This window comes from Martes martes (assembly GCF_963455335.1).
Source record: "Martes martes genome assembly, chromosome: 6".
Taxonomy (NCBI): domain Eukaryota; kingdom Metazoa; phylum Chordata; class Mammalia; order Carnivora; family Mustelidae; genus Martes; species Martes martes.
The window spans coordinates 126,409,886-126,421,541 of NC_137893.1; positions in this window are offsets into that span (position 1 = coordinate 126,409,886).

The following is an 11,656-nucleotide window of genomic DNA, read 5'->3' on the forward strand; positions in this document are numbered from 1 at the left end:
TATGGGGAAAGGGACTTTGAAAATGTGATTAAGTCAATGATAGTGAGAAGGGAGATGGTCAGGGTGGGTTCTAAATGTCATGACAAACATCCTGCTGTAAACAGACAAGCAGAGGGAGAACTGATACTACAGAGCAGGCAATGCGACCCCTGAAGCATGATGTTCCACGCCTGGCTTTGAAGATGGAGGAAGGGGCCACAAGACAAGGAATGCAGTTCTAGAAGCTGGAAAAAGCAAGGAAAAGTTTCATCCTCCAGACCCTTCGGAGGAAGCAAGTCCTTGCCAACACCTTGATTTTGACCCAGGGAAACCGATTTTGGGTTTCCACTCTCCAAAACCATGAGAGAATAAAAGTGTGCTATTCTAGGCAACTGACTTTGTTGTGGTTTATGATAGGAGCCACAGGAATCTAATCCAGAAAGGTTTGCCCAGGAGCTGAGTTTCCTTCTCCCACTAGCCCTGCACCACCCAATATGACAGCCACCAGTCACAGGTGGCTATTTAAAGTAATTAGTATGAAATAAAATTGAGCAATCAGCTCCTCCGTAGCTCTGGCCACATTTCACACACTCATGTGAGGCTAGCTGCTACTGGGTTGGTGCTATCTCCTTTCTTACAAATATCTGCCCGACTCCTGACTCCAGTAATTTCTCAGACATCAGCCATAGCAACATTTTTCTAGATACGTCCCCTGAGGCAAGAGAAACAAGCAAAAATAAACTATTGGGACTACATCAAAATAAAAACCTTTTGCACAGTGAAGGAATCAATCAACAAAACCAAAAGACAATCTACTGAATGAGAGAAGATATTTACAAATGATATATCCAATAATGGGTTAATATAAAAGTATATAAAGAACTTATACAATTGAACATCAAAAAAATCCCAAACAATCCAACTAAAAAATGGGCAGAGGACCTGAATAGACATTTTTCCAAAGAAGATATACAGATGGCCAACAGACACATGAAAAGATGCTCAACTTCACTCAGCACCAGGGAAATTCAAATAGAAACCACAATGAGCTATCACCTGTCAGAATGGCCAAAATCAAAGTGACAAAATGTAACAAGTGTTGGCAAGGATGTGGAGAAAAAGGAACACTTATGTACTCTTAGTGGGAATGCAAACTGGTGCAGCCATTTTGGAAAACAGCACAGAGGTTCTTCAAAAAACTAAAAATAGAAATACCATATGTTCTAATAATTCCACTCTTGGTTGATTACCCAAAGAAAATGAAAACACTAATTCAAAAAGATATATGCATCCTTATATTTATTGCAGAATTATTTACAATAGCCAAGATATAGAAGCAACCTAAACGTCCATAAGTAGACAAATGTTTAAGGAAAATGTGGTATACACACACACACACACACACACACACACACACTCACAATGGATAATATGCAGACATAAAAGGGATGAGATTGTGCCATTTGAGACAACATAAATGGATCCAGAGAGTATTATGCTAAGTGAAAAAAGTCAGGCTGAGAAAGACAAATACCCTATAATTCCATTCATAAATGGAATCTAAAAAACAAAAACAAAAACACATGAATAAGTAAACAAAAAACAGAATCAAATCTATAAATACAGATGACAAACTGATAATTGTCAGAGGGTGGGGGTTGGGCAAAAGGATAAAGGGGAGAAGGAGATACAGCCTCCAGTTAAGGAAAGAATAAGTCATGGGAATAAAGGGCACAGCACAGGGAATACAATCCATGATACTATAAGAACAATGTAACAGGACAGATGGTACCTATACTTGCAGTGAACATAACATAATGTAAAAATTTGTCAAGTCACTAAGCTATACACCTGAAACTAATGTAACAGTGTGTGTCAACTACACTCAAATTAAAATAATAATAAGAAAAACCCTGTCTCTGCCCTCTCTGATTAAAAAAAAAAAAAGATATGTCTGATTCTATACTGAAGCCTATCAGGTGACACACCAACACGTGTATGTACATACATAAGAATGCACTGTCACCAGAGATAAACCATTTTCTTTTTTCCTTTCAGAACTGTGAAAACCCCCCACCACCCTCCTCGCCTTAATTTTTACCTCAGAGAGGTAGGAATGTGATGAGAAGAGGCAGTGCAGAGCAGGTGAACACAAGAGAGTCGAGGGCAGCAAGCAGGGCATGCCCGCAATGCTGTGGGTCTCTTGGACCTAGGTTTTCCACGTTGGTTCTATTGACCTTTGGGGCCAGATCCTGGGCACAGTAGGGTGGTTGTAAGTATTCCTGGTCTCTACCCCTAGATGACAGTAGCAGTCCCCTGCCAACTGTGACAACCAACAGTGTCTCCATACATTGCCAAATGTTCCCTGGTGGGAGCAAAATTGCCCCTAGAACCTTTCTTAGGGAATCTGTTGTCTCTTGTGGTTCATGGGTCTATGCTTTCTGACCTGATCTCTGGCTTGAGCTTCTGTCCTATTATCTAGCCCTCTGCTGAACTTATAAAGCGATCCCATCTCACCATATAATCATTCTATCTTGTTTACAAGAAGGTTTACATTTTTACAGTTTTTTATTTTGTTGGTATGGCTCATAATCATGCAGAGACACTTAGCATGACTATCCTTGATTTCTGTCGTCCTCCTTTCAATGAAATGTTTCAGGGAGAAATCTCCATGGGACATGAGGCTGATATCTGAGAAGGGCAAGGGGAATGGGAAGAACAAAGAGGACAATAGGAGCTGAAGTTTCCTTATACTCCTGCCTGCCATGTTCTCCCCTACACTCCGTTTCCCGCTGTAGATACTCTAGAAGACATGTGTCACCATTAACCTCCTCATCCTCGTCCCAGAGCAGAAGTTAAGTCAGGAAAAGCCTCTTGTGGTGTGAAGGACATCACACAGAGTGATGACGTTCATCTTTGACATGGTGTTTCCAGTATACTCAAATGGAGGAATCACCTTACCACACAGCTTACAGTGGTCCACAAGCCAACAGAGGCCAAAGGAAAGCTGTCCTATCCTGCTCACCACATCTGGAATCAGATGCCCAGCATTTTAGGTGGCCTGCATTTGGTTGCAAGAGCCAGACTATTGAATGCAGTATGGTAGAATTGAATGCAAGATGGTAGAGTGAACAATGGATAGCTATGATCACACATGATGATGTCCAGATGGATGTGGGGGTTCCACAGTGGACTCATTCAATAGAACAAAAAGTTCAAAATCCAGGTTTGCTTCTCAGATTCATTCGATTTTCATCTGAGGACTGGAACCTGGCCTTGTCCTGTTGGTCAATTTCAGATCAGATACTTAGCAAAAAGATGGGTATATAAATAAAAGGGGTTAAAATTTTGGACGCACACCACACCTAGGCTACAGAAGTGTAGAGGATGTCTCTGCTTTGCTTCGTGACCATCTGTAGTCGTGGACCAACTCTCCCAAAGAATCCAGCTGCTTCAGCAATCCACTCCAAGCCTCCTCTTTAAGGAAGAGGGCTCCCTTGGATTCTCAGCCTCCATTCATCAAATACAAGGTGGTAATTGATGGTCAAAGCTCAACCACACTGTAAAACCTTGTAAGGGGCTGGTAACAAAAGCAACAAGCACCATTCTACCAAAAAACAATTGCTGAGTGTCTTCTCTGGGCATCTCCGTGCCTGGTACGATGCACACAGGAGATGCAATTCCAGAGATTAGAGTCAGCCGATTCCAGCTCCCCTGCCTGGATGCTTTGGTGTGTAGAAATTCAGTGTACTCCCCCACCCAATGACCCACTGCTCCTCTTTCCCTTGGGCTACATTTGCTCTGCCTCATCTGAATTTACAACAACTTATTAGTCTGGAAAAGGGGAAGAATGTGGCATTTCTTTAATTTTTCAACACAAGGTAAGCACACTGATGATAGTTTTATCTCATTCATGCACCTGCTGTCGAGTGACCACACAGGGTGGATTGTGCAGAGGGCCGCCAGGCATGGCACCTGGCCAGAGCCCCAGGATGATGCTGTGCAGAAGCCCATCCTCAGGTTTCTTCCCCTATTAGCATTTGCTGGCTGTGGTTGCAGTCAGCCCCTTAAGACCTGCCAAGAAATAGTTGCAAAACATGAGGCATGTTGATCTTATCCGTTGGTAGAGAAAATCAATTCAGGGCTTGTTGGCGAAACCCCATCTTGGATGAGATCAAGTAGGCAAGTCTTTTCAGGCCATGTCTTTTTTTTTTTTTTCCCTCCATCAGCACACATACAGGGAGGCATCTGTATGTGCCTTAACTGACATTCCCTTTTAGTGTCTTGAGTCCAAGTTTGAAGGGAGGGTGTTGGGAGACTTTGTTTCAGGTAAAGAAAGAAAAAATTATTCCTTGGAGAGCCCTGCCAGCCTCCTGGGGCATGGCTGTTCATTCCTAGATGCAGTTGCACACCTGTGCAGCCCAGAAATCTGTGCCTGATTACAGTAGTAGGGGCAAGAGATCAAAAGCACACCCATTTCCATTAGAGATCTAAAAATGTGTGCAAATCTCCCAATAATATATGCACATCTTGCAGAGATTTAAAACAGATGTTATTTTTTACGTACTATTTAACCCTTCATTGATATAATGATTGAGTGAAAGAATTCAGAGCTGTCATACCCTCCATCAGAAACCTGAGTGACAAAGTTTGATCCAGACAGCTCTACCTGGAGAAGTGGCCCAGAGGGAGGAAAAACATATCTCCTTTGTTGGACCCATGGCCACAATCCAATAATGCAAATGCCAACTTGTGAGACATGCTCAGAGGTATTTTACTCACATCTCAAACCAAGGGACCAATATTATTAAGTATTTAAAACTCAGCCTTCTTTACTTCTATCTATTCTTGCATATGAAATTTACTATTGGCCTTGTTCATTCTGTCGGTATTTATTAAGTGCGTATTAGGTGCTAAGCACACTGTGTTAGAGATGAAGGTTTTAAAGCCTATGCATTTGAAGGGCTGGCAGTATTTCATAGAGACAAACACATAAACATATCAGCCCAGGAGCTGAGTGCTGAGACAAGTTATGAGCAAGCTGTGGACTCCAGCCTGGGGGCATCTCTATCATCCCCCCAGGGCCTTTCCACTTGGGCAAGGGAAGATCTCCAAATCAGTAAATCCCCAAACCAAGAGAGGTCTCTAATTCAAATTCTAGTGATACATCCCATCTGGTATTCTCAGCTTTCATTCACACACACACACACTAAACACAAATGATACCAATTCTCATTTATATAACATGATTGTACACTTAGAGACTGTACAATTTTTGATAGTTCTCATTGCCAACCTAAGTTCTCAGTGATTATTTTAATTTATTGAACCACACCTTCAGTTCTTTATCCACTTCTTTGGCAAAGATAACAGTGCCTCATGCATCTCCCCTCTGTCCTGTCCCCACATGCTGCCCCCACCCTTCTCCTGAAAGGGGCCTGCTCACTTAGGTTTCACGTGTAATGATTCAGCAACCTTGAATGTGGAATCTTTAGAACCCCAAAAGAACCATCCCACCCTTGAGCTTGTTTCAATTTTCCATGGCAAGTGTCAAGGTTTGTACCGAATCACCCACTTCTTAAGAAACCCAATTCCCAGGGAGCTACACATCCCACCTCACCTCTCAGATCCCAAGCCTGTGTCCCAGGTAAGACTCTATTGGCAGACCTCTTTTTTTCTGGACTCACTGTACTGAACCAGATCTAAAGTCACAAATATTTTTAATTCTCTTTCAGAGACTCTCCTACCTGGACCCGGGTCCCCAAAAGGACTTTATCCACTGATTCAGTTAGAATTCATCTGGTTGTAAGTAAGAGAAACTCATTTATCAGTGGCCTAGAACATAAGAACATTTATTACTTATTTTTTTAAAGGATTTTGTTTATTTATTTGACAAAGATCACAAGTAGGCAGAGAGAGGGGGAGAAGCAGGCTCCCTGCTGAGCAGAGAGCCTGATGTGGGGCTTGATCCCATGACCCGAGATCATGACCTGAGCTGAAGGCAGAGGCTTTAACCCACTGAGCCACCCAGGTGCCCCAGAACATTTATTACTTATTAACAAGCAGTTCCAAAATGTCTGGTCTCAGGCTTGGTTCACTGGCGCCTTCATGACCGCAAAGACCCAGGTTCAATCTTTTCAGCTTGTAACCTCAGAATGTAGAAACTGCCCCACTCCTTGGTTGCAGAATCTCAAGAGCTCTAAGCGAGGGGTCATCACACAACAGCACCCAAAGCTTGAGTACCCTCTTTTTTTTTTTTTTACACATAGAAGAAATTATTGCTCAAAGTAGCCTCCCTATGTATAGCACACTTCCAGTCACAATTCACTGGCCAGGAGTGATTCACATGTCCAATCCCAGGATGAGCGCTGCAAACGTTGATCACCATTTGACTTCGGCCAATTAGAAGTGATCCCCTGGGGTCACAGGCACATTGCTAATCCCTCTCCTTGCAAATTAGGATTCTACTAGCAAAGTGGAAGAGGCAATGGCAGGATGTGTGGAAACCAATAGTATTTGCCATGGTTGCTTTCTCAAGAAGTTACTTAAATAGAGAAATAAATCTAATACTGGGCCCAGAGATTTCATACCCACTGTTTGTGATAGCCTCTCTGTGGAAGAGCAGTACAGTTACATATATCCTGCCCACTTCAATTCTTTTCTAGAACATTCTCTACCCTTCCAGTTGCCCTTACCCCTCTAAGTGGAATAAAAAAAGAAAACATGTATCCTCTTTGTTATTTAAATAAGTTAGTGAGAATAAGATAATATCATTTGGAATTTATTCAATAAAATTAGGGAAGATAATTAGTGGTATTTGTCTAATTCTAACTTATTATTATTTTGATGGAGGGTCCATTGACCTGATCATCCTAATTTGAGTATGAGAGATGCCCTAGTGTGAATAGAGTATCTTTGCCTTTTCTAGCTAAATGCACTAACACATTAAAAAGGGGGCAAAGTTTCTCTTGTCCCAAGCACATTGAATGCTATCTCTAGCATCCCTTGAGTATACCTGGGAGGAGATGGTCATTCCAGGTCCTCCTGGACCACCAGAAAGGAACAGTTAACTGTGCCCAGAGCAGGTCAGGAAAGGCTTCCAAGAGGAGGTAAGAGTCCATTGATCTTCTGGGATGAACAGGAGTTCACCACAGACAAGGAAGAAGGGGCACTCCAGGCTGAGGGACAAAGCACGGGGGCACCAAATCATGGATAGCCTGGTAGATCCCAGACCAGGAGCAGCTGGGACACATGAGCTCCGAAGAGGGATCACAGAGGAGGCTGAAAAGATGGGTGGAGGGCAGATTCTGATGGGCCCCCATTGGGGCCTGACAAGACCCAAATTTAAATTACAAAGAATAGGAGCTGAGAAGTTTCTAGAGAAAGAGAATGATGTGGCCTGGCTTGGGTGGTGTACTTGTCCTTGAAGCTGATTGAATGACCTTCTGCAACCAAGAAGAGCAGATGGATTATGAGTGTCTCACATCCACAGGTAACATTCTAAGGTTTAAGGAGCTGATAGCATTCTGTCCATACCGTATCATGGTAGAAATGACTCTGCTTATTACATCTCACAGTAAGTGTTCACGGGCTGAAGCCAGTCTAAATTCCCTGTGTCTAGGAAATCATTGGCTTTCTTGGTTTAATATAAAAAAAACAAAACAAAACACCTTAATAGCAAAGCTATTGAAATAACATTGCCAGCCACGCTTAGAAAGCTATGCATAAAATCAATAAATTGAAATCCTTTCTAAGTAACATATTCTTTCTGAATGCTGAGTTCAAGTAGAGTTGGTGAGAAGCTTTGGGTCCATGAGGAGGTTGAAAATATGAAAACAGGTACAAGGAAGTCACTATCCCTGCAAGAATGGTTTTAGAGATGCAAATGTCTACTGGTAAGTGGACAAGTAATTGCATTTACCCTTTCACGCCTATGAAATTGCTATATTTTTAGATTTCAGGACTCTGAAGCTGTGTGTTCAAACATCACTTAAAAAATGAAAAAGAACCAGTAGATAACTTGTCACTGGAATTGTTTCCGTCAGAGATGGCAGATAGCTTTCAGCACTCATGTCAGTCCGTCAATTGGACTGAGTGGGAAAGAGCTCCAGGACCAGCCAGCGGCAGAGGGAAAGAGCTGGGATGGGTTGCAAGTGCTGCCACAGGTGAAGAGAACTAAGTAGCCTCTTGATCACTACGTAGCTGTCGTCCCTAGCAAAAGAAAAATGTAATCCCACGGGAGGCTTATTTGTTGCCTGACAAATAAAAGTAACTCCTCATGTTCCAGACTTTGACTTACATTTGAAAAAAAGAAAACCCAGCTTTCCAAATTTGCTAGCCCTATTAGTCTAATGAACACTCCTTGAAACCTCTGACACCCATTTCAAATCAGGACCAAAAAAAAAAAAAAAAAAAGGCCTGTTAAATAGTGAAACCACAGCAGCTATCATTAATTGTGTATTTACTGTATGTTAGTTGTGGGATTGAGCTCTTTACATACGTTATACCACTCACTCCTTACAAGAATCCTGTTATCCCCATTTTGCAGGCAGGAGAATGTACTGCAGAGTGGTTAAATACATTGCCTAACTTGTCGCATCCTATAATCACAGCTAGATAACTGTCAAATCATCCTAAATACCCTAGAAGTTGACCTGAAGACTGACGGAACAAACTGCCCAAGTACCGGAAGACAAGGGGCCCCATCAAAGAAGGTAGGAAGTGAGGAGATGACGTTTGAGGGAGAAATAGATCACAGGTGTTGCGGAGCAGCAGGAGCCCTGGGTGTGGAGGAGGGCAAGGGAGAGAGGACACATAGGGGAATGCATAAGAACACCTCCCTGGAGCCACTGGCTGGGAAAATGAGAGGGGCTGATTTTTGTGAGTTCTTGGAACCAGTGGGGATTAAAGACTGTAGTTTTAAAGGTTGGTGGGCTTGGCTGGGATAGAGCCCAGAGGGCACTGTGCAGCTCCTGGAGAGAAGGCTGGCAGTCAGTCCAGAGGGCAGACAGTATGGAAACAGCAATCTGAAGAATACTTGAGGCACACAGGATGGAACACGAGCTCTTCTTGGAGCACATCCCTGAGAGGCAGCATTCAGGGAGACCCCTCTTCAGGAGCAAAGGAGCTAGCTGGTGCCATTTCTGTCCCCTGTCCCTCAACATAGGCATAGAGCCGCCTGCAAGAAGCAGCTTGGCTCCAACATTTGCTGACTAACTTGCTTACACCATACCCCAAACACTTGAGGTCTGGTGGTACTGCTCTTTGCAGTCAAGTTTGCTTCCGTCACAGCACAGCAAGACCCTCCCCGGTGAAAAGAAGCAGAAACCCCTGCCCACAGACTGTCTCCCAACCAGAGAGCTCTGCAGTCCTTCATACTGGTGGAAGTAGCATCAGGTCTACAAGCAGACCAGAGCACACCTAGTTAAAACTCACCACATTCTGGTCAAGGTCTAAACATTGCCCATGCAGGCAAGGAGAGCCTCTGCAGAAGACTGGCCTGAAGGATAGAGCAGCCAAAACACAGCAGCAGAGTGCAAGCAGCACACACCAGAGACACTCCCTGAAGGGCCAGGCCCTGGACATCAGATGACCTCTTCATAAAGCCATTACAGCCGGCAGCAGATGACATAACCCGCTCTTCTCATACACAGAAGACGACGGAGACCTAGACAAAAATGCCAGTGTGGAGGAGTTTATCCCTGATGAAACAATAAGATAAGGTCACAGCCAGGGATCTAATGAAAACAGATATAAGTATTATACCTGATGGAGACTTCAAAGCAATAATCACAAGGATACTTGCTGGGTTTGAGAAAAGAATGGAAGACTTCAGGGAGACTCTCACTACAAAGACAAATGAGTTAAAGAATCAGTCAGAGATGAAAAATGCAATAACTGAGATTGGAGACACATTTGATGCGATGAACAGCAGGCTGGAAGAAGCAGAGGAACAAGTAAGTGGTAGAGAAGATAGAATAAGGGGAAATAACAAAAATAGCAAACATTCTCGATGAAATATTTGCAAACTGAATCCAACAATACATTAAAAAAATTGTTCACCATGATCAAGCAGGATTTATTCTTGGGCTGCAAGGGTGGTTCAATTTTTGCAAATCAATCAACATGATACATCACATTAGTAAAGAGAGAGTAAGAACCCTATGGTCCTTTTAATAGATGCAGAAAAGGCATTTGACAATCCATTCATGATAAAAACCCTCAACAAATTAGGGTAGTAGGAACACATCTCGACATCATAAAGGCTTTATAAAAAAAACACACACAGTTAAAATCATCCTCAATGGGGAAAAACTGAGAGCTTTCCCCTAGGGTCAGGAATAAGAGAGGGATGTCCACTCTAACTACTGTTGTTCAACATACTACTGGAAGTCCTAGCCTCAGCAATAAGACAACAAAAAGAAATAAAAGGTATTCAAACTGACAAGGAACAAGTAAAACTTTCACTATTTTCAGCTGACATGATACTCTGTAGAGAACCTGAAAGACTCCATCAAAGAATTGCTAGAACTGATACACAAATTCAGTCAGGTCGTAGGATACAAAATCAACCTCAGAAATCTGTTACATTTCTTTACGTCAATAATGAAGCAGCAGAAAGAGAAATCCAGGAATCAATGCCAATTTACAATTGCACCAAAAATAATAAGATATGTAGGAATAAACCTAACCAAAGAGGTAAAAGACCTGGACCCTGAAAAGTATAAAACACTGATGAAAGAAATTGAAGATGATACAAAGAAATAGAATAATATTCCATGCTCATAGATGGAAAGAACAAATATTATTAAAATGTCTATACTACCCAAAGCAATTATGGGAAGAGCCCAAATGCCCATCAACCGATGAATGGATAAAGAAGATGTGGTAGATATATATGTCTATATATATCTATACATATCTATACATATCTATATATATCTATATGTATATCTATACATATCTATCTATATCTATATCTATATATATATGAATATTACTTTGCCATAAAAAAGAATGAAATCCTGCCATTTGTAGCAACATGGATGGAACCAAAGAGTATAATGCTAAGTGAAATAAGTCAGTCAGGCAAAGATAAATACCATATGATTTCACTCATATGTGGAATTTAAGAAACAAAACAAACGATCACAAGGGAAAAAATGAGAGAGAAACCAAGAAACAGACTCTTAACTATAGATAAAAAACCAATGGTTACCAGAGGAGACGTAGTGGGGGGATAGGTGAAATGGGTGATGGGGATTAAGGATTGTGATGAACACAGATATTGTATAAGTATTCAATCACTCAATTCTATACCTGAATCTAATATTACACTCTTTGTTAACTAATTGGAATTTATTTATTTATTTATTTAAAAGATTTTATTTATTTATTTGACAGAGAGCACAAGTAGGCAGAGAGGCAGGTAGAGAGAGAGGGGGAAGCAGGCTCCCCGCTGAGCAGAGAGCCCAATGCAGGGCTTGATCCCAGGACCCTGAGATCATGACCTTAACCCACTGAGCCACCCAGGGGCCCCAACTAATTGGAATTTAAATAAAAGTTAACTAAATCAATGATTAACTAACTAAATAAATTGCCTAAGTCACATAGCTAAAACGTGTTAGAGTCAGGATTTGAACCCAGATCCACCAACAGCACACTCTGGCACTCAACT